This window comes from Crocodylus porosus, unplaced genomic scaffold, assembly GCF_001723895.1.
Source record: "Crocodylus porosus isolate Cpor-Errol unplaced genomic scaffold, CroPor_comp1, whole genome shotgun sequence".
NCBI lineage: Eukaryota > Metazoa > Chordata > Crocodylia > Crocodylidae > Crocodylus > Crocodylus porosus.
The window spans coordinates 72,190,856-72,214,009 of NW_017728950.1; the positions used below are offsets into that span (position 1 = coordinate 72,190,856).

General features: G+C 39.6%; 1 protein-coding gene and 1 long non-coding RNA gene across 7 annotated transcripts in view; one reads left to right on the forward strand and one right to left on the reverse strand.

Moving 5' to 3' along the window:
* The window catches only part of NTRK2 (neurotrophic receptor tyrosine kinase 2), a 318,801-nt gene that overhangs the window by 148,655 nt on the left and 146,992 nt on the right, over nucleotides 1–23,154 (forward strand). The window lies entirely within an intron of this gene.
* On the reverse strand, nucleotides 1,186–23,128 carry LOC109323427. Its single transcript, XR_002104664.1, has 3 exons — nucleotides 23,119–23,128; nucleotides 19,281–19,284; nucleotides 1,186–1,392 (listed from the first exon to the last, which is right to left on the reverse strand). It is a non-coding gene; the product is annotated as an uncharacterized LOC109323427 (long non-coding RNA).

Genomic DNA, 23,154 nt, shown 5'->3' on the forward strand with positions numbered 1-23,154 from the left:
AAGAAAAAACTGTCAAAGAAAGTATTTTTGCTTAAATTAAAAAAAAATAATTCAGGAGACTAGCAGAGAAAGAAGCTGAAATAAACCTTTGTGAAAAGAAATACATTTTCCTTGCCATACACTAACTCTATGGGTTTTGAATGAATGAGCGGTCTGATTTCAGTTTCTCCTGGTCTATTAGGGACAGACATTACACATAAACGGGTTAAACTGATCAGGAATTGGTTTAAACTTGTAACAGAACAGACATCCAGTGCAAATAAACCAGTTTGAAAATGGTTTAAACCAGTTTGAGATAAACCTGGTTGAATGTAGTATCAGACTTAACTGATTTGGGTCTAACTGGTTTATGCAATGTCTGCCCCAGCCCCCTTGCTGGTTTAAGATAAACCAGACTCCCCCAGCATCCTGGCATGCTCTCTGGGCTGGGCAGGCTCTCTGCTCCACAGAAGAGCTGGCCCCTCCCCTCTGCTCCCTGACTGGAGCTCCAGCAGAGACTTGCAGGCACATCAGGGGCTGCTGGCTTCCCTGTACCCCCCTCTTCCTACCACTCACTGCTTAAGCAGAAATCCCTTCCTTCTCTCTCCCGCCACACAGACCTAGCTAGCATGTGATATGCTAGCTAATGCTAGGTAAGGCAGAAAGGACAGTGTCCCTTTAGGCCTTTTTAGAGCTAATCAGCAGCTCAGCTGGTAATGCCCCTGCACTCTTTCCTTTGGAAAAAGCTGTTTAAGAAGTTAGCTTGAACTAATGAGTGAGGCTTTGTTTTCTGATGAAGTGCTAAATGCTGATAACAGAGCTGATAAATGCTCTGTTATCAAGGAGAGAGGAGGACCCCCGCCTTATCACAGCCTTGTGCCTGGCCCTGGCCATGCCCCCTTCAACTCAGCCCTGGGCAATAGAAGGGAAGGCTGCTGGCATGTACCAGCATTTTTTCAGTCCAGAGGGGATGTCTATACCGTTATGAAGTGGTTTAGCCTAGCCAGGTTGGACTAACCTGCAAAGACTGAATCAATTCAGGCTCAAGCTTTTTGAATGCCTGCCCTTAGTCTTAGTAGTTGAGGGTCTTGCTGTATAAGTATTAGTTTAATTGAGCGTTGGATTTTTTTAACAAGTTTAAACTTAATAAAAAAATAAGAAAGAGTTTATTCTGTCACCTTTGCATTTGCCTTTTCTCCTGTTTTCATTTTCATTCATCTTTTTTTCCTTCTTCTATATTGGTTTGCCTTTCTTTGTTGTAGTCTTTCCCAGATTCTAGCATCTTTCTGTTTTGAATTCTGTATTGCACCATTTGTTTCCTTTCTCTCCTTCCCTTCTGTGGTTTTTCGCCTTTCTTTGTTTACCATGTGTGCTCCATCTTTTACCACTAATTCTCTATTCCGGGGTCTATCCCTGCCCTTTGACTCTCTTCTTACTTTCCTTCCTTCCTTTCCCAGTCATTATTCACTGTTCCATCTTGGAGGACACTCACTGAGTCAGTAAACATGGTTCTAGTTTCACTCATCTGGACCCAAGCTTGGAGTTAAGTTTTTTTTCCTTCACGGAGGGGGAAGAGCTGGGGTTGCTGGCTTGTTTATTTCCCTTCCCAAAATGGCTCCTTGTACCATATTCTGTCCTACATCATGAAATCCTGTGGGATAGTGCAAAGACAACTCTGGTCTTAGGTCACTCAACAAGCAGTTTTTGAGAGACAACAGAAATTATGGATGTTCTTCACAGTTCATTGGCTTAAATGTATATTGACTATGCCTTTCCATTGTTCCTTGAAATTAAATTGGAGAACATCTCTCTTCTGGGGATACTCATCTCCTCATCTGCTTTACTGATCCTTTAAACTTATAATGTTTAAATAGACTTTTGAATAGACTGCTTGTTTGCCCAAACATCTCCAGCCCTATTTAGAATTGTTTCTAATGTCACTGGACTTAATTCTCACTTCTGATATCTCCACATGAGTTGAAAATGGCTGAACTAATGACAGTGGCCCACTCGGTTGGATTCCCATCCTGGTTGCACGATCCAAATTCCCTGAATTTCAGAGAAGTTACCCCATGTTTGCTCCAGTGGAAAATAAGAGCAAGGACCTGATTCTTCATTCTTGGCAAGGGAATTCTGAACTCAGAATTTGGCAGCTGATTTTGACGAGCTTTGCCTTCAGAATTAAAAAGAAAATTTTAAGTCTTACACAGCCCCCTATGCTCCAACATACACAGTTGCCAATTTACAATTTTACACATTTTGGAGCTTATTTTGTAGCACTTTGCAGTTCATCTTTAAGGTACAACAGTAGGTTTGAATTTCAAATAGTTCACCGTGTACTGACACAATATTTTGGATTTTATGTAACCAAGGCATTAACTTTTAATAAACCAGAACTGATTTATGCACCATTGATATATAAACTATAGAATATCTTTCTCAAGTATTTTGTACTATGATATTTTTTACATTAGCCACTGAATGCACTATTACTTGATACAGATATTCACAGAGTCGTATGGATTACAGCAGGTGATTTGCTACTAGTTCTCTTTGAACCCATTTAATGGGAAAAAAATACATGTTGCTAAAATATATTCTTTCCATGATTTGAGCAGCCTGGCATCTTAAAGCTAAGGAAGCTGAACTTTATACAAAGAGATTACTGTACGGACTGGTTTCCATCTTTCAGCTCGATAGTAAATGGCACTGCTTGTCAGTATAGAGATTCTAATCAGCCCAAATGGTGTTGGTTTACAAAGGGCTCAGCTAATTACAGAATTCCTGACCCTTTAAAATAAAGTTAGATTCAAACTAAGAATCATGCAGGAACCATTAACATGGTAAAAGTCACTGAATGTCCAGCATTTGATACTAAAAAGCTTTTATGCTCTTTCACTGAGCAATAAAAAATCTATGAAACATTTAAAAGCAGAATTTTTAAAAGACCTGTAAAGAAACAAAAACATATTTATATTATTATGCTAAAGGGGTTTATTTATTCCATATTTAGCTATAAAACAAGGATTAGTTGATCTTGCTGATAAGTGCATTAAGAATGACATTGTGGGGGAGTTAGTCATACAGGTAGTCCAAGCAGTGTCAAGGCAACTACTTCTCTGAGTCACTGCTCACCTTTCTGAGCATGGGTTACATAATCAGGTCCTTTTAATAAATCAAATCCTTCATATTCCTGTGGAAGTTGGTGGGAATTTTGCCATTGAAGGGAACCTGTTGGGGCAGCAGACATCTAGAAAACTATGAACAACTAGCTAGAGGCAATTAAATTTCATATTTGCTTTCTGAACATATTGTCCCTCATTCTTTAATAAACTCTGGACCTCTCCCATCCCCTGATGCTCCCTAAGACCATTTTTAAAAGGATCATAAGACTGTATAGGCATTTGCAACCTCCCTTTCTTCCTCACTCCAAGTCCTGATGTCACTGTCTTCAAAGTTCATTTTCTTCTGTTGAATATTTATCATTAGAAGTCATTACAATTTTCTCTCTCAGATGTAGTATTGCAGGTTACTTCACAAAATGTAGATTCATACCAAAGTATACCCCAAAGCTTATCAGAAACTTGTACTGTTATTTTGAAACTTTTTTCCTAATCGTCCTCTCTGAAACACACTAACACTCCATCTCATTTCTCCCCATCCTTCCAGACCTTCAGTGTCCCCCAAGCCTTTTCCCCTGTTGTAACCCTTCAGAAAGCTCAGCCTCCTTTAGTGATGTCTGCTAGGTTCCCTTCACTGAGCTATATACATGCCTGAGGGATCATAGGATCCAGAAGTTATGGATGCCTTTCTGAAGAGCTTTGTCCATAGCTAATGATGGGGGTAGGTTCTCCAGAATGCGTTGGGGGCCCCAGGCTGAATAAGATTTAATAATGGCCAAGAGCCACCAGAAAGGGTTCCTTTAGTTGGGCTCATAATGAGAACATTGTTACTTTATACTCTTTTTTACTCTCCTGCTTCCTCAAAAATGTCTCAGGATAAACTTTTAAAAGTGGCCTCTCAGTACAAGCACTTTCATATGTGTAAATACAGCTTGCTGTGAAAACGTGAATGGATTTACTATGTGGAAATAAGTTGTCTATCTGTTTAGTTTAAACACTGAAATGCTCTTTAGGCCCATACTCAGAGGATGATTTGAGTCCATTTTGCAGATGTCTCCCTTAGAATTTAAACTTGCTTTATTCTAACGTAGTAGTGTCAGTGGTAAGAATTAAAATATGCAGGTGGAAAGAGAACTGATTTCAGCGGTACTGTACAAAATTCATTAACTGGACCACATCCTTAGCATACTTCCATTGATTTTAATAGAATGACACCACTTTATGGCAGCTGGTAATCTGACTGCTGTTCAGTACAGAATATGTACAGGTTAGTTTTAAAAGGAATTGCGCCTTATGGGAGCAGAGTATAAACATTTGGACTGCTTAGGCTAGGGGTTAGAGATAATTCTAACTTCAGATAAAATTTTTAAATGAAAATTAAGAGAACAGGTTTGAGCTTCCACCATTTTCTTCTATTTTATGATCTAGGAAATGGCTGTACTTAAGTATAGAATAAACCAGAAAGGACTTGTGCCTGTACATCAAAAATGAATTAAAAGTTCAGCCATTCCAAAAAGATAGCAAGAGACTTTACTTGAGACATAGGAATTTGCCTTCTTGCAATATCCCCGTAGTGTGAAAAGATGATCAGGTCCATAATTACTTTTTAAAAAAATTGTATAGAATGACTATAATGTGTAAGTTCATTACTGAATTAGTGCTGAAAAAGGTATTGAAAGCAGAATTTGTTTCATTTTTACCTGGAAAGGTCCAGCAGAAATTCATTGCAGTCAGTTGCATTGAACTGGTGATTGCTTAGATCAAGTTTTACCACTTGTTTATGCCATTGCCTTTACACTCTTAGGTATGAGAGTAGAGTCAAGCCCTTAATGCCCAAAATCAAACACAAGGTTATATAGTTCATAAATAAATCTGAGAATTCTCCCCCTGCCATTCAGAATGCTACATCCTTTGCTTCTCTTTGTTTCAGTACAAAAATTCAGAAGAGTATAATTTTCCTAGCATCAAAGGGCAAAGCCTCAAACTCCTGTGTATTCAAAGTCTGTGTTCTTGCATGACAAGAGAAATAATATTTAAAATGATTATCAGATAGAAAATACATTTTATCATACCTTGGTTTAAAGTACATTTGCTGTAATCCATCAACATGCTGTGAGTCTTAGATATCTCCCCTCTAACATATCATGTTGAAAGCTGTTATTATATTTCTTGTAAATAATTGACAATCATTGTTTTTATTCCAAAATACTACCTTAACAATGTGGACAGGATATATATAAATGTACTTGCTGAACTTATTTTTAACAGGCCAATAAAGTTTTATAATTCACTATCATTGTGTCTGGAACTCTCTGTAATACTTAGTTCACATTTGATATTACCCTGATATTCTATTGGAAAATAAATTCTTTAGGGTGTATTCCCAGTTATCACATGGCATCAAATGTCATACATTAGCACATCTTTCTGGGCATTTTTAATTAGGTACGAACAGCTGGTGTTTAACATATTTGTTGCCCATAAATCTTCAAAGGAAAAAAAGCTCCGAACTTGGGGAACCAAATGTATAAAAATGGCTTACAGAATTTATTAATCTCCTTTGTGCATACAATCAGGACCTAGTCATATAACTAACAAAGGCTCTTAACATACAGGTTTAAGATTCATTGCACACTTGCATGGTTAGAGAGGCTGAACAACATGGATTCCCCTTTAAATATGGTTCATGCTTAAATGGCTTTCTAATGCAAATGCAACCTCTTGGCCTTTTCACATGTGGCATGTAATGTTTTAGAAGGTTCTGGGATAATGTGGCCCTTTAAACAGGTGTCTATAATGTGGGCTAGTTAGGTGTCATGAAAAACCATATATTAAATACCATGAAAGGAAAAATCAGCAATGTGGCTTGAAGGCATGTTTGGTTCTTGGGTTTTTTTATATTTGAATGTTAGTATGTTGTCATGAACAACGCTGTTTTGAAGAATCCAGGGTATAGATCAAACATCTTTCAAATGATGACAAAATTATGCCACACTGCAAGCTTAAGTTTTGCCCTTTTTCTGCGTTCTGTAGACCTACCAGAGTACTGGGAACTTGACAGATGCAGATTTTGCATGATGAGTTATTGCTGCTGTTTGTCAAAGGTATGACTGCATATTATTTCCTTTCTGGAGAAGAGAAGATCTCAGAGTAGTTTACCAAATCAGCTTAATAGGGCCAAAGGGAATGACTAATTTTTCTTGTATTTGGCATTATAGATGATGTCCCATGGAATAATTTATGGCACTCATGCAAAATGTGCTATTGAAGACAATTTGACAGAACCCGATTAAAGGGTTTTTTCCCACTTTTTAGAAAGGCTTTTATTATAATTTTTATATGTTGTAACTTTGAAAGTACATTGCCAATATTAGGTGAGGTCCTCATTTAGTATATCCTTTTTTTTTAAGAAAGAAAGGAATTGGAGGAATTATAAAAATGTTATATTGATATAAAATTTTAAAATATTGAAAAACATTTTTAGACTTCTTTCACTGCAGTGTTTTGATATGGGAAGTGTGTATGAAGTATGAAGTTACATCAGCATAAAAAGAAAATCAGAAAGTGAAATAGAAACAAAAGTAAAACCGACCATTTCCACTAATCAAGTTCAGCAAAAAATTAAACAAATGGGATAAGTGGAAAAAATGATTCAACTTTCAATGTTATTTAAATTTTACTGGTCCAAACTAGTGTTCGATTTTAAATATTCTTGAATAATAGCGTACCAATGTTTCTTAAAATAAAGTTCTTATCCTGTTTCTTAACAAAGAGCGAGACCCAAACAGAAGTTGTACATATTTTTTTTTAATTATTTTAGCAATACATGTAATATACATAATGGCTTTGATATTATCATTTCATTTTTTCTTTTTTAACCCACAGCAAGAACAAAATATCAGTGGCATATACTGTTTTGTATTTTGGAAAATAAATATTGGTATTTTCCATGTCAAATAACTGATGTTTTATCCTTATATTATATTAGTAATTAGAAAGATGAATAGATGGCAGATAAATAATTTCAAAGATCAGATATGTTAGTTTTTATATGTCAGGAACTACAGACCAAAAAGCTGACAGGAATCACAAAAATGTGAGTCTGATATCCAGATTATCTTGATGAAATCAGCTTTAGCCTATATAATTAGTAGAGTAAGTAAAATATACTTTTGCTAATGTAAATGCTTTGGGATTGGTGGCAAATGTGGCAAAACATTTGGAATCAGGATAGTCAAAATTAGATTATTTTAAGATTTAGTACTTATAGTTCTGGTACCCACATTTCAGAAAACAGCTATTAGGGAGGTGGGCAATAGAATATAAGCTGAAAACTGCCATCACTGAATGCAAAATTGCAATGAAAAAGGCTGTGACAATTGAAAAAGATACAGTAGATATACCCTATACTTTAAATTGCATGAAAAAATAGAAAGGCATATTTGAGAGAGATGAGGAAAGGAATTTGCACTCTGTCTGATTGCTGATGCACAAGTGAAGCTGCTGTTGGCAAGAATAACTTGATCTGGTAGTTGCAAAATAGCTGCCTAAAATTAACTTGCTTGTTAGGCTGTTAGATTTCTATGTAATCTCCTACTTGACTCCATTTTGGTGATTCACAACTTGTTCACATAGTCCTTGATCTTATCACTGTGCCAGCATGTTTCAGGATGGTAATCCTTATACACAGTTCTGTTTTTCAAGCACAGACCTTAATCAATAGAATTCTAATTCATACCTCAGAGTGCATTGCAGTAATACAGCCTGAAGATGAATAAGTGTACCAGAATTCACATCTGAAAGGGCAGATCATATCTCAATTCTTTCATGTCAAAAGAAGGCAATTTAAAAATTGCTCTTGGCAACAACTGCTACCTGGGTATCCAGAGAAAGGTGAGGGTGTCCAAATGAACCTGAGTAACAAATAGCAGGCATAGCCCTTCTCTCCAGGGAGCTGATAAATGAAATGGAGATACAAATATGCTTTCTGTGATCTACATGCTGATGATAGTACAGCCCATATTTCCTTATTAACTCTACTTATACCTACTATAAGTAGAATTACTTATAGAAACATAAAGGGTGAGGCTATATAAACTTGTGAAACTCCTTGGGGCCAGATGAGCTATTGTGCAAAAAAAAATTCTTTGGAATCTCTCAAAATGAGTAAGGCACCCAACTCTACCTGTCCCCTTAATAGCACTTTAATTTCCAGAGTATTGAGACTGATGACAGATCTGGTTACATCAGCATGGACATTTTACTCGTATCTCCAGAGGAGGTCATCAGTTAGCATAACTAGTGGCCTTTTAGTACTAGATCTACCTAGAAAACTGAACCGAGGGTCAGATAATGTTTTCCTAAGTATTAGCCCATGTTGGAGGAGATTTGTAACATCTTCACTGCAATGGGAGCTCTCAAAGGGATTCCAGCTAAGTCGGAATTCTTCAAGGGGCTTATGGTGAATGCCTGCAAGAACAATAGCCATTCCTTCACTTGTCCAGTAGCTTTAAAAGCCCTCTCCATGAGGTAGCAAGCAGGATAAAATCCATCTTTACTTTCAAGTACAGTTGTGCCTTGTGAGCATGCAAAGGCATGAGAGACTTGAGCCCATCTCTGCTAAATGTCTTAGAAGTGCAGAGAAAATTCCACCTGTTCACATTCACGCATACATGGCCAGGCACACACACACACATACACACACTGTAAAAATTATAACAAAATATGCAGGCATTAGAGTATGTATTTAACAAACAGAAAAAAGTAAAGAAGGCTGAATTATTCATTTGGAATTTAAAAACCAGTACAGGGTGCCTCAGATATGTGGCAAAAATGAAACCATGAGAAAATGTTTCTGTTCTTTGACGATGTATATGTATTGACTTGTAACTGAGTAAATCAACTGAAGATCAACCCAGTGCTCTTTTTGGAAAACTTCCATTGACTGCAGTGGACTTTGGGCTCCAGCCCTTGATGGGCATGATTATCTAACTGTGTTTAACAATTTTCTTTGGAGAGGCATATGATGAGATAGCCACGTCTATTGGCTTAACTCCCATTATGGCTATGCTGTTTGTAAAGCAGTAATTTCTTTGCGATCTCTGGTGCTGTATCTGTGACGTCGTCTAGGTGTATGAACAGGAACCGTATTTTTGTTTCATGTTTATGCAGTGCATATTACAACGAAGTTCTAGTCAATGACCAGGGTTCCTAAAAGCATCTGCCACACATAAAAAAAAAAAATCGTACATCAGTGTTAACTGATGGGATTTCAGATCTTAATTGACAAAATTCATAAGATAATCAGTCCTGGTTCTTTTTCTGACAAAACTGGAGGGCAGGGCAGGATTATAAGAATTAGGAATCATGATCTCTGTCTTTTGTCTTATGGGGGACAGAGTTATTTTTTTTCCTGCTCACTTCTCTCTATATATCTGTTCTAAATGAAAGAAACACCTCCCCACACACAGATACCAGTAGCACAGACATAATTGATTCATGCTTCACTTGTTTAAAAGAATATTACTAAAAAGCAGGTCTCTTCATACTGTTCTGTAGTGAGTTCCTACAACATTTCCATCATGGAATAACTTGGCAGGAATAACTTGATATATCTATTTTTTTTTAAGTGGAATATTCTTAGGTCAGCCTTCTACTTATGTGAACTTCTGAAGTCACTGCTTCGCATATATCAGCATGCATTCCCCTTGTGAATTGTCATAGCCTGTTTGTGGGCAAAGAGTTTTCAATAGGTTTGTTAGGATGGCATAAAAATCATGTACTTCTTTCCTTGGGAAATAAAAAAATGTTCATTTTTCTTTTGAAGTGAATGCCAGCTTTCCTTTCCTTATCTTCTTAACATATGTTATTTAAATCCTAGTGTATGGATAAGCCTGTAAAATGGCCATAAAAATGGAGTACTTTGAAATCCTAGCTACCTTGTGCTTTAAACCAGGACTATGTATTACTTTAGTTTGAAAGCAGTGGAATCAGATCTAGGAGACCACATTTCTAAATGCAGTCATTTAGGGGGACTGCAGACTATAGGGATTTAAAACTTCCCCTGTAAATTATTGGTCTAAATTTTACCCAGCATACAAGAGATTTAACCTGCTCATTATCTGATGACTTTTCTGCAGCTCCTGTATTATGAGCATGGTGATCAAGGATCATTGATAGACAGAGTGGCTCATGCCAGCACAGAACACTTTGTAGTCTCAGCAGAAGTGCCAAGGATTGAACAAACATGGAGCCTGCATTATTTTGTCATCCTGGTACTTACCGTATGTACTTGACTATAAAATGACTCCCCATTAATTAGATTCTATATATGAAAAATTTATAAATTTGATATAATTTTCCAGGTATAGTATCAAATTATTGGAGGTTTGCCTTGAATTTGTCCTCCTGCCACTGCTACAGCAGGGAAAATAAATCTGGGAGGTAAGGTATCCCTTTTACTCTCTGCCTGCCCCCACGTTCTTCCCCCTGAAGCCCCTTCCCTTCCTCCTTACTGTCAGACCCTTCTCTCCCTGAGCATGTAGAAGTGAGGAACAAATTTGAAAATACTGACCTTGAAATAAACATAGCTGTAGTAATTTGCATATAGTACCAACAGATTTAATTCATTCAGAATTGATCTAATTTACCTTTATGAAACTACTGCAAGTTTTAGCACAGGTACTCCATGAACATACATTTAAGTAGAACTTTGGCACCTACTTATATATAGTACAAACTATGTGTGATCTTAGTTCAAAACCAAAAGGCTGATGGTTTACCATATAGTTCATTGGGCTGGGCCTCAGAAGAGTCAATGGCATTTCAAGCCATGGTGACCCCACAGCTCAGGACTGCTCAGTGAGTGTGTATACACTAGGTACCCCTCACAAAGGATCCATGTGATAATTAGCTTCCTACTCATTACAGGGCTTGTCTTGAGTCCTGGGATCCTCCAAAAATTTGTATACAGATAAGACATGGGACAACCTGGTGCTGCCTCACCTTATGAAGCATACTAATCACATACTAATCATATGTGATGTGCTTAGAGAAGGGCTGAAACAGTGATTCTGGGTAAACTGTTTGGGGCCCTATTTGGTGATATTTGCCAGATATTTAAGGCTGGTGAAGAAACAGAAATCATTGGAAATGGCAAAGAAAGGGTGCAGGTCAGCTGTGGGAGTTTAGAGGAAGTTGAAATGTATGCATTATAGTGGCTAACCATGACCTGGAGTTGGTGCTGAGGGGGAACTGTGCTCAATGGGCACTACTGTATATCTTTTTCAGATGGGTTGCGCTAATCTATACTTGTGATAGTTCCCGTTGGCATATTTGCACAATGTAGGCCATTCTAATATTATAAAAGCCTTAGACTGTCTGTCTGTCCATAATGCTTTATTCTCACTCTGACTGGTTGTCTGAAACAACCGATCAAACTGCTCCAACAGCATTCTGGACAGAAGGCAGCAGTGGTGGTGCAGCAGAGTACCACCATGATGGTGTGGATGGAGCCATGAGCTTGACCTCTCTCTGGCCCTGTTCCTTGGAGACAGAGGGGGGTAGAGGGGGGGCAGAAATGGGTCCAGACCTGATGTGGGGGGTTTACAGGAGGGGGAACAGTGCCAGACAAGAAGCAGGGGCGGGGACAGATGGGATGGAGTCGGCATCCCCACCATTCTTCAGCAGGGCCAGAGCGAGGGGCCGAGGCCTGCAGTGCTGGTCTTGCCCTCCCCACACCCGGCCCTGCTTTTTGGAGGCAGAGGGAGAAGTAGGGGGGAGCAATGGGCTCAGACCCGATGTGGCAAGGGAAGAGGGGAGAGTAGGGGGAACATGGCTGGATGAGAAGCAGGGACAGGGCTATATGTGGGGCTCCATTCCACCCCCATGATGGTGGGGACTGAGGGGCTGGAGCAGGTGGATGAGGCACGGGGTGGGGGGGTAGGGGCACAGGGCCAGGGGCAGAGTGGCAGCAGTGCGGGGGCATTGGGTGGTGGCACTTCATCCTTGCCCACCACCCCATAATTCTTGACAGGCAATTGGCTAGTGTATTTTATCATCATGCTCTGTGTTGGTTGCATTTCATAGATTTCATAAACATTAGGGCCAGAAGGGACCTCACCAACTCCATAGTTGGTTTCCATTACTGAGCACTTGCTGGTTTTAGGAGCAGTTCAAAGACAGACAATGTGTTTAATGTAGTTTCCTTGTATGCAAATATAAGGTGGGGGGCTTTTTCCCCCATGCTGAAAGGGGGGAAAAAACTTCATCTTTATTTTAGTAAATATGGTATTAAGAGGTTATATCTCAGGGACAGGAAGAGCAACTCAAAAACTCCAAACAAAACAGGAACACAAACATTTTTTCCCTCCTGGGAAAAACAAGTATTGCTTGAGGCATCTTTCTTAGTAGAAGTAGGCAAGTGTAACATATTTCCTTAATGAAGAATGTAAATGTAGTTTTGCCTCATTGTATTTGCAACAAGGAAGGCCTTAGGCACATTCATAGTCTTTTTCCAAAGGGTCTGGTCAGATTCCTGTCAAGCTTATTTAGTTCCCTCAGTACAGGCTTCTATCTTGCAGTGTTGCATCTCTAATACAATATATCAAGGATATTGATCATCACTGACACAAAGGAATTAAGTTTGCCTGTGTGGTCCTAATGGTAGTCAGATCCTTGTCTTGCCTTCTTAATTTCCTTTGATTCAGGGCTCTGGAGAAGCTTACGGCTATGGAGAATCAGTGTGTTCCATCTTGAATACCATCTCAAATGTCACTTACCTGTCTGAAATGTTCTGTCATCACCCTTGACTGTTTATAAAACACTGCCAAAGCATTTAGTCCAGGTGTGAGTGTCTCTGCAGAACGTAAGACAATGAAAAATTGCTATCTCCGACTCCCACCTTTACCCCCTTCTGGCCTGCTTGCAAGAGCTGAGAAAGTTACCGGAGAGATTTTTACATAAAGTTATACCAGCTGAAAATCCAGCCCATGATTTTGATCTCAAAATTCACTCTTACGTACTTGAAAATGGAAGCATAAATTTCACTTTCTGTGCATGGCTCAGATTTTCCCCAAAACTGAATATAAAGGAGATGTCAACAAAATGTAGCAAATTAATTAAAATTCAAGCTTGTGTTTGATTTTTGTAGTGTTTACTTACAACCTCAACAGGTTTAATGTTGCTCTAATTTGTTTCCTGGGAGAAATCTTTTTAATTATTTTTTTTGGGGGGGGGGGGGAGTTTGTAAGCTACTGATATGTGCATGCTTAAAAACATGTTATTTAACAAATTTGATGTTACTAAGAAAGCAATTCCCTTTTGGACCATTAGGTTATTATGAGTTTATATATATGATATATACTGTACTGTATATAGCTGTTCAAATGACTTATTATTGATGTCAGTGACCATAATTTGTTTGGCCTGAGTTTTATATCTGTGTTTAATATCATATTGATCATTATTATACAGAATAATATGTTAAATAAGAATGTTGGTTTCCATAAGTATTACAAAGAAATATTAATGGTTATGAACAGCAGTTAATTCTCAAATAATAATTGCTTAGCTGATTAAAATGATACCAAAATGGCGTATGCTGCAGTATAAAATGTCAAAAAGCTATTTGTTTAATCATCTTCTTGAAATTAAGTTCTGATTTATTTATAAAAACATAAAATTGCATCATAAATGGGTTCATATTCCCCTTTTGTTACCCTATAAAATCCAATAGATGCATCTCTCGCTACATATATTTAATATAACAATTTACACATTAGCCAATTTGTAAACTTCTTCCTTACAGTGATTTCCTTTGAGCTAAAACAACCTATCCTCAGTGTAGATATGGTCCCTGGAGTGAGACATGTTGGTGCAGTTGGGTAGCCAGGGATCTTTTTGGCCGAAATACTAGAAAGTGCCCCTCCGTTGCATAAAGGAACTTATAGGAAAGGGGAAACAGTCTAAGCAACCAACTCAGTGAGGTAGAATTTGTGTAGCTCTTGATGCGTTGTTGTATCTTCTGAAGGATTGGTGACAGCATGAATGGGGAAATGGAACATCCTGCAAAACCTGCAAGTCCTGAGCATTTATTATTAAATGTGGTGCAACTCCCTGCAGAACCTGGCACTTCCCCAGGGATAGCTGGGATAGTGTTACTTATTAGATTGCATTACCCTAGAGAAAAGTCTTAAAGAAGCCATGATGTCATTGCTACTTCCTGCCATGTCTCCTCCAAGGAGTCTGTGTGCGGGCACAGAGCCTAATTTTAAAGCTGTCAAAAGAAGCACATGTCCAGGTATGTTCCCAACACTAGAAGCAAAGATGTTGTGAAGGGGCTTCAGCAGGTATTAGGGAAAGCGAGCATGCTGCATTGTCCCATTTAGGCCTGTTGTTCCAGATGCCAAGGGTTTCTTCTTCACACCTTTTTCTGTCTTCACTCCTGTGTGCTTAATAGTGCAAGGGTATCTAGGACCCTGTGACCTGAAGAAAGAATTTGTCTGTATTTACAGAGAAGTAAGAATTGTTCCTCCTTCTCCTACAGTCCATACATGTACATAACTCCTACTGAAGTTCACAGTGACCGTGTGATAAATGAAGACAGTTCAGTCTCTGACTACCAGATCTAACAATTTCAGCAATGCCATTATAACAACCTAGATAGATTTTACATCTCAGTGCTATGCGCCAAACCATTCAGTCTTTAATCCCTAATCTGGCAAAAATCCCATTGACTTCAATGGGAGTTGTGCCTGAGCACGAATAGAGTGGGAATTTCAGATTTTGATCCTATATTAATTGCTCAGAGAGGAAGAGAAATGGATTTTATAGATTTTCAGTTAAATATTATGTAGACATAAAACTGTCACTCTTTGTGACATAGTGACACAAATATCTGTAATTACCTTTTTGGCACTGCCTCTTGGGATCAATATAGATCCATTACTTTAACCCAGTCCTAAGATAATTCATGTACATTCAAATGTTTGAGATACTGCCTTTCCATGACAGAACTGATTGGATATATCAGTTCTTAAGAAAAAGGACAGTAGTCCTGATTCTGCTTTTATTTACACTACTTTTCTAGCCGTGTGATTTTCATAGGTTAGTTATTCCTAATTTAAATTAATCCTGATTTACATTGTCAGAAGGAGACTTGAACAATACACATACATACATACCATTCTTTCCGCACTTTTTTCATGGAGCATCACACTCAATTTTTTGTTTCACTTTTTTTTTCTTTCTCCCCTCCTAAAGTTTGATTTTATTTGTCATTTTGATTAATGAGCAATTTGAAATTAAAATGAAGTTTGGTACAAACATTGTTTTTAATATAGACATTGTTTTTTGCCTAAACATTTACTCAAGAAATTAATATACCATAGTAAAATCTTCAGTGGAAATAGGCCTATTTCAAGATTTCAATGAACTGTGAAAAACTTTTGATTTTTGTTTCTTAAATTTCTTTATAAATCTGTGAAGATTTGTCGAAAGCAAGGGCCTAACTGGCCAAGCCCAGGAACTAAAATTTGGTGTGCATATGCAAATATGGCACTATGGTTGATAAATTAGGTATCTGTAGTTCTTTGTGTATAAGGAAATGTTCACGCACATCTTTTCACGTAGGGTCCTGCTGCACTTGCAGTTCAAATCCTAGGCCGAGTCAAGTGTAAAGGAGATTTTTGGGCTTGTAAAATTTGGTGTGATTTTCAGTCTCAGAAGATTGTTGTTGCAGGTCAGTAGAAAGATACACTAATTGGGAAAATTTGTACACAGTGGGCATGTCTACACATGCACTTTATTGTGGAGTAGACAAATTTGCTCTATAGTAAAGCAATTACGGCACAGTAGACTAATTTACTCAGGTTTAGGACAGTCCCATCAGACACAAGGACTATCCTATGCTGAAGTAAATAACTTCACTTGATTGTTGAAAGTGACATGGGTGCAACTTGCACCTGATCAGCTGAGCCAGCAGAGGGCCAGAGTCCTGTTTGCTGCAAAGCCTAAACTTCTCCACCCGGGCTCAATTTGCACCAGGTGTAGATTCAGATGCTATGCGCAGATTAATTTAGTCCAGTGTAAATTGTGCCAGAGCAAATTCAGTCACATTAATTGCATGTGTAGCTGCACCTAGTGCTGTTTTAGTTAGCACCAGGACTCTGGGTTTTCCTTTTGCTACAGAAAAAGGCAAATTTTCTCCTTGAAAGGGGAAAAATGCAGATTTTCTCTTTTAAAAGAGAAAAATACAGGAAACTGCAGGTTTTCCTTTGCAGACAGGCAGATTTCCAACCTAACAGGGGGTGCTTGGGGCTGGGGGGAGCAGGATGTATGTGGCCACCAGTATAACCAGGCAGCAGTGGACAGCAGCTCCCCCAGCTGCCTTCAGATAAGTCGATGTGTGGGAGTGTTGCAGTGCACTCAGGTGCCCTGCACCTGAAAGCAGAGACGGCTCGGGAGAGACCCCTAGTGGTGGGAAAGGGGAGGCTCAGCTGCCAGTCACCAGGGCTGCGCAGGTGCTGGTTGCTGGGGCAACTAGTAAAACCAGCTGACAGGAAGGGGCAGGGCTTAGCCCTTCTTAAGCCCAGGCAGGAGGCCAGGAGGGCAGTTCCTCTCCGGCAGCCGAGGGAGTAGGAACTCGTCTAGGACAGACGAAGGGGAGAACTCTGACAGTGGGAACACCCCCGGTTGCTGCTGGGGTTGGGGAGCTCTCTCTCTCTCTCTCTCTCTCTCTCTCTCTAGTAAGGATTGAATCTTGTTTGACCGGTCTAGCTTTTATGTTGTAGCCCAGGGGCTTTGTGTTCTTGTGTTTACTGTTTTGACCGGAGTACCGGGTGAGGCTATGAGGGGTTGGAGGAGGCCTCATAGGAGCTCCACGGTAGTGTGGAGACCCTGGTGCCAGAGAGGGTGCAGTGTTTTGGGGGTGCATTGACCCCAGTCCTGGAGCAGAGAGGGGGCAGTGAGGAGCCCCGGAGCAGAGAGGGGGCAGTGAGGAGCCCCAAAAGTAAAGGGGAGGGCCAAGGCATAACAGGGCCCAGGTCAAACCATGTCAGTACCATCTGTGAGGCTTGGGCTGCAGTGTAGTGTAGGAAAAGAGCCACAGGTAGTGCCCCCTGGCACCGGGGCGCATAAAATGGGCAGCCTCCTGCTGATTACACCAATCAATTAATCAATTAAGATCAAGGCATGGCAGGTGAGTAAGCAGGCGGTTGGCCCATTACAGGAGGGCGGAGTCACTCCCAGAAAGGATCCGATAGCGACACTCCTGTCACAGGGAGACAGAGGCTGTATGTGGGGGGGGGGACAGGGGGGCTGCCTGCTGTGGGGCTTGGGACTCCCTGCCCTGCTGCCCTTTCCTTGGGGGGGCCTCTGTGGCTCAACACATGGCACCCAGTGTGGGAGGGTGGAGTGGGATGAAGAGACTTGGGGCTGCCACCGGGAACATTGCCCCAGCTGTGCTTCCAAAGTGAGGCATCCCCTACCTGCTTGGGTCAGGTGCTGCTGGCTGGCTGTGGCTGGTACCCACAGAGGAAGGAACAGGCAACATGCAGCCACTGGGTCTCATATCCCTAGCAGCTGGGGGCCCCCTCCTGCAGGATGCAGGGGGCTATGGGTTGTGAGTGAGGGGCCCCGGTGGGGACAGGAGGAGCTATAGGTAGGGAGTGAGGGGCACTGGCAGGGTAGGGGGCTGCAGGTTGAGAATGAGGGGCATTGGCAGGGCCAGGGGGCTGTGGGTCAGGAGTGAAGGGCACTGGTAGGTCTATGCAGGGGCTGTGGTTTGGAAGTGAGGAGCAATGGTGTGGGCAGGGGGAGGGCACCAGCATATAGGGGCTGCTCAGCACCACAAAGCAGCAGGGGGGGATAGCCACAGCTGGTGAGCAAAGCAGGGAGCTTTGATTTTCCATAATATAAAAATATAATAATATATAGAGATATATATCTAATGGTGCTTCATTTTAACAATGGAAAGCATGGATTTTGGTGTTTTAATTTAAAGAATTTTGGATTTTTTTTAATCAAAGAATTTGGATTTTTTATACAGAGAAAACCAGGATCCCTGTCAGCACTAATGTTCTGGTTGCAATCACCAAATTCAAATCTAATTACAAAAAATACTATGTTTATTTTATAGTAGATTAGTAACCTTAAGAGCCAAGAGTGAGATCATATTAGCAGCTGCTTTACCAGGTCTTGAATTTCCATGTGAACTTGATCCCTTTTCTGAATATGTTTCTAAGGTCACGTCTCCACTGCCTCTGTGCCGAGCCCAGCACTTCTGCCAAGAAACACACCCTGCCTACTCACCCCTCCCTACTTCAGTAAACACCAAGGCCTAGACATCATGCAGCATTCACCATGGTGATGCTCTAAGGCTCTCTGTCATAAGTATGCTTCTTAGCATGCTATCTGGGGCACTCAGATCTGGTTGTATAGCCTGTATTTGTGGGGGCAGAGGTGGTGTTGGTGCTTTGTCAGTGCCTTGTCAGCTTTTGTATAAAAGGAGGATAGACATGAACTAAAAAACAGCAAACACGTGGTCTTTGGTAGCAAAGGAAGTGGCACTGCAATGGGCACCACAGAAATAACTTTATACATAAACATTTATATTTTAAAATAGTATTTATTATTCATATTACCACCTCACAGGGTGTCATGTTCAGGATCCTGAACTTTTGTAAGTGTTGGGTATGATGACAGGAAAGCATAGTGCCTTGCTCCAAAGAGTATATTCTAAGACGAATATTAGAAAAAGCCAATTAAAAAAGGGACTGTGCAGGGGAAGAAGTTGTTCATAGGAATGTGTTGGGAGACATCTAAATCCCAGGGGTGATATGAACATGGTATTGCTGTATAGAAATAAGGAGCACAGTGACAGAATAGAGAGGAGAAAGTGGATGGGGTCAGCATAGCAGTGGTACTCTCAGCAAAGATGTCTAGCAGTACATGATCCATTATAAAAGTATTTTATAAAATATTTGGAAAAAATGTAAAGCTGTTCCATTTTGAGCCTTGCAAAATAGAAACAAAGCCAATTCTATTTATACCCTCATACCAATTGAAGTAATTTTATGATCTGCATTGGCAGAACATTTTCAGCATATAATAGAATGACTCTATTGTACTAAGCACAGTGCTTGTAGAAACAAGAAATATGACTTTGTGAGCCAATACCACCTTTCTTATCTGGGCTTTACCTGGAAAAATACTTTTCTGAAGACTGTAAGGAAAAAAAGAATTTTTATTTTAACAGACTAATATTATCTATTAGAGCATGATCTAAAAGACGTATGAAGGAAGTGTTGTTTTACTTTTGGATTTCTTACAAACTGACAAAAGCATGAGATGAATTTTCTGTAGTGATGGGTAATGGTGTTCTGTGTAACAGGGTGGGAGGCAGATGCTGCTTGTGGCTATCTTGTGGATCTCTAGAATGATTTATGATTGCTGTACAACCGAAAATGTTTTTAAGACTAAGGCTTTTGTAGGTTGATGGAAATTTCTGTGCAGGGATTGGACTCCAGTTGCTGATTAAGAAGAGAAATCTCTAGTTCTTGAGTACTCTCAGAATAACACTTGTACAGTAAGCCATAATGGCTACAGCAGCAGGGATAGAGTAGGAAACCATTTCACTCCTGTTAAATAATTTAATATAAAATAGGATAAAATAGTATCATTTATTAATATTGTGAATGTGGAGTAAGCCACCTTTCAGTTTTTTTGCTCCCAGAATATTCACATGGAGACAAGTGCACTGTGCCTGCATACACATATTCAAATAATCTGGGAGATTTCTCACAGGCTTGTTTTCCTGGTAAAGAAACTTATCAAGAGCCAATGTACAGACATTCTAGTGATGAGCCCCTGCCAAGTGGAGAGCATGCAGTGCTGAGTAGCAGGGGAGGGCGGGGGGGGGAGAAGGGGAAATCTCAGCATGCTTTGAAGGCTTCCTTAGTTTGCCTAGCAGCAGTTCTGATTGCCTAACCCAGACTCTGCATGGTCATCCTGTGTTTCCCTGTAGCACAATGTGGGAATTGTGAAGGGGCCATGTTCTCTCTGCTGGAGCAGCAGAGTCCAGCAAGGAGCATCTCCCTGGAAGGGAGGGGAGGATGCTGGAGGACTGTATTCTCTCCTGAGAGAAGCCATGCTATGTATAGACATTTGCTCTCCCAGGAGAATTTAACCCTGGCTGTTCCCAGATTATTTTTCTCCTGGAGTGACCGTTTTTACTGTGGAAGAAAAAGCCTGAACATCTGTACATGCATGGTGTCTCCTAGAAGAGCAGAGACTCTCCCAGGAGAAACTGAATGTCTAGTCTATACAAAGTCACAAAATTCACATCTTAGCATATTGCACACCAATTTCTTTACATAGATAAGCTCTCAGATCCCATTTTCAGAAGCCAGTCTTAAAAGCAGGGAATGCTGAGGAAACTGGCTGGTTCAGAAGAAAGAGTAGTTTTCATTTAGAGGTTTTTAGTTAGAGTCCAATCAATTCTAGGTGGAATTAAATCCACTTCTAGCAACTGTTTGTTTTGCCCATGCAATTGATTTAGCACTAATACATAATGGTAAAATATTTTTGCAAGTATTAATTTGAAAATGAAACTTGTGTTAGCATTTCCTACAACCATTTCATTTTTGCTTTGTGTGAATATTTGACTGGTTGAGCTTGGCTAACCTGCATACTCAAGAAAAATGAATTCTAAGTTATCACACTTGAATGTTTGCTGAAAGCAAATGCAAGTGGTATATCTAAGTGTAAGGTAGTATTGATTTTACAGTTCACACAATATTGGTTGGTTATATAAATCTTCCATTCTTAGAAGAGGAAAAACTGCATGTGACTTATGTAAGCAATAAATTTCCACTAACCTGAACTGTTCAGAAGATATCACTATAACAAAAAGTAAGTTGTGAATAATTTGTATAAAAAATGTTTTAAAAGAGGTATAGTCTGGTTGCAAACATTTTGAAGACAAAAAAAAGAGATGAGATTTGATTAATTGAATTTACATGGTGAATGCTTAGTTTGGTAGGCTCATGGGTATCCAAAGCTACATTCTAGCTGGCTGATTGATTGATTGAATCTTTTTCACGGTGTCAGAGAGAGTGCTTTGTTGAAATGTCATCACACATACACAGAGAAAAAGCTTCCTACACACATTGTGTTAAGAGGAAGAGAGAGAGGGAAATATTGATTTGAAAGTAGTAAGCAAACTGCACAATCTGTGCTGGGGAGAGGAAAACCTAGAGGCTGAAAATTGTTTTCATCCCCCAAAAGTGCCCTTTTGGTCTCTTGCTAGCACAAAACTTATAATGGAAGATTTCAAATGTCTTAAGTTACCAAACAAAATGATCTGAAGTTTGCTATTGAGGGACAAGTCATGTTAACAGCGCAGCCAAGCTTCTGAGAGAGGAAAAGTGCAAATGAAGGATCCTCCTCCCCTCCAAAAAAGGAACCATTAACTATAAATGTAATAAAAAATAACAACAAGTTATTTATAAATGACTCCTAATTTTTATCTTTAATATTAAAACTACTTTTCATAGTGGAAGTTCATTGAAATAAATATGTTGCAACTAGTAGCAGAAGTCTTTTTTTAAAATAAAAGTTGTAACCTGATTGGATGTGTCTACACAAGACATTTACTGTGGAGCTGATTACTTAGCCCCACAGTAAACATCTCAGTGTCTACATGTGAACCCCTATTAGGGTACAGGAAACTAATAAAGTGCAGCAGAGCAATAAATACAAGTACTGCCCTGCTGCAGAATCTCTTTTTTCACATGTAGACACTGACCTAGCTGTGTAGCCCTGCATTAAAGCAGCCTTGTGCCCCAGCCAGTCCCTCCACAGCACATTAAGCTCAGTGAGAGCAGCCCCAAGCTGGCAGGCTAGCAAGCTGACCTCTGGAGACCCTGCCAGCCACTGCTACTCTGCCTGGCCTCCACATGCTGATCCTGACTAACCTCCGGACTAATCAACTCCAGAATTTATTCAGGCATGGTAACTGCACATGTAGAGGTACCCACTCAGTGGTATTCTAATAGCAACATTCCCCTACAGAGCATGCATTAATATACTCACTAGTGTACTCCTCAAGTGGTCCAACCTGTAGTGTAACTTAGGTATACGCAGGTAGCCTGATGATGAGTGCATGCAAGCATTCATCATAACAACTCATAAAAACCACAAGCAATAATGTCTTATTGCTATACATGAGCAGATGTAGCATCCAATTCTCCATGAGAATTCTCATCCATATTTTTTAAGATGCTGATGAGTTGGTATGATTTGCCTCCACCAGCTCTTGTTAGCTTTTGGCATCATAGAATGTTTTGTGCTGTTTTGCTTGCGTGGGAGTATTGGGTAGATGATGGATCTGAACCTAAGAAATCATTCAATTTGGGAGGGACTGAGGCCAAAATACTTCTGTTAGTCATATATTCAGTGTCTAAAAACAAGTGTACCACAACTCACTGGGAGCACTTCACCAGTAGTTAGATAACAACATATTATTTGTGAGAATGCCCACTGACGGTTCCATATACTGTTGCTGTTCTCCTAGATGAAGATTGAGTCATGTTGACTAGTTTGCATTACAGCTGTTCATATTACATTTATCAAATGCCTGCTTCCATAACTGGAAAAGGGAATGGTCATCTTCATAATTTAGGAAGATTAAATAGGTTACAAATGGTATTATTATTTCTAAAATGAAATGCTAAGGAAAACTATGAGGATTTGATTTTAGGTGATCTATTATTTTTGTTGGACTCAAGCAAACACATTCTATGTCATCTTTTATTATCACAGCAGATATTTTTCACCGTAGTATTTTAAAAAAGAGTGTTATACTATCCAAGTTTCCTAGGCATTGACACCTGTAACAGATGTTCTGGGTGACCTATATTAAAAATATGGTAAATCATTTTCATTCTCTCTTTAGCTTTCTCTTCTCTCTTGGTTTTTTATTTCTCTCTGACTCATGTAACTGTATTGATTAATGCACCATATCCCTGTTACCTTAAGTCTCAGATCTGAGTTT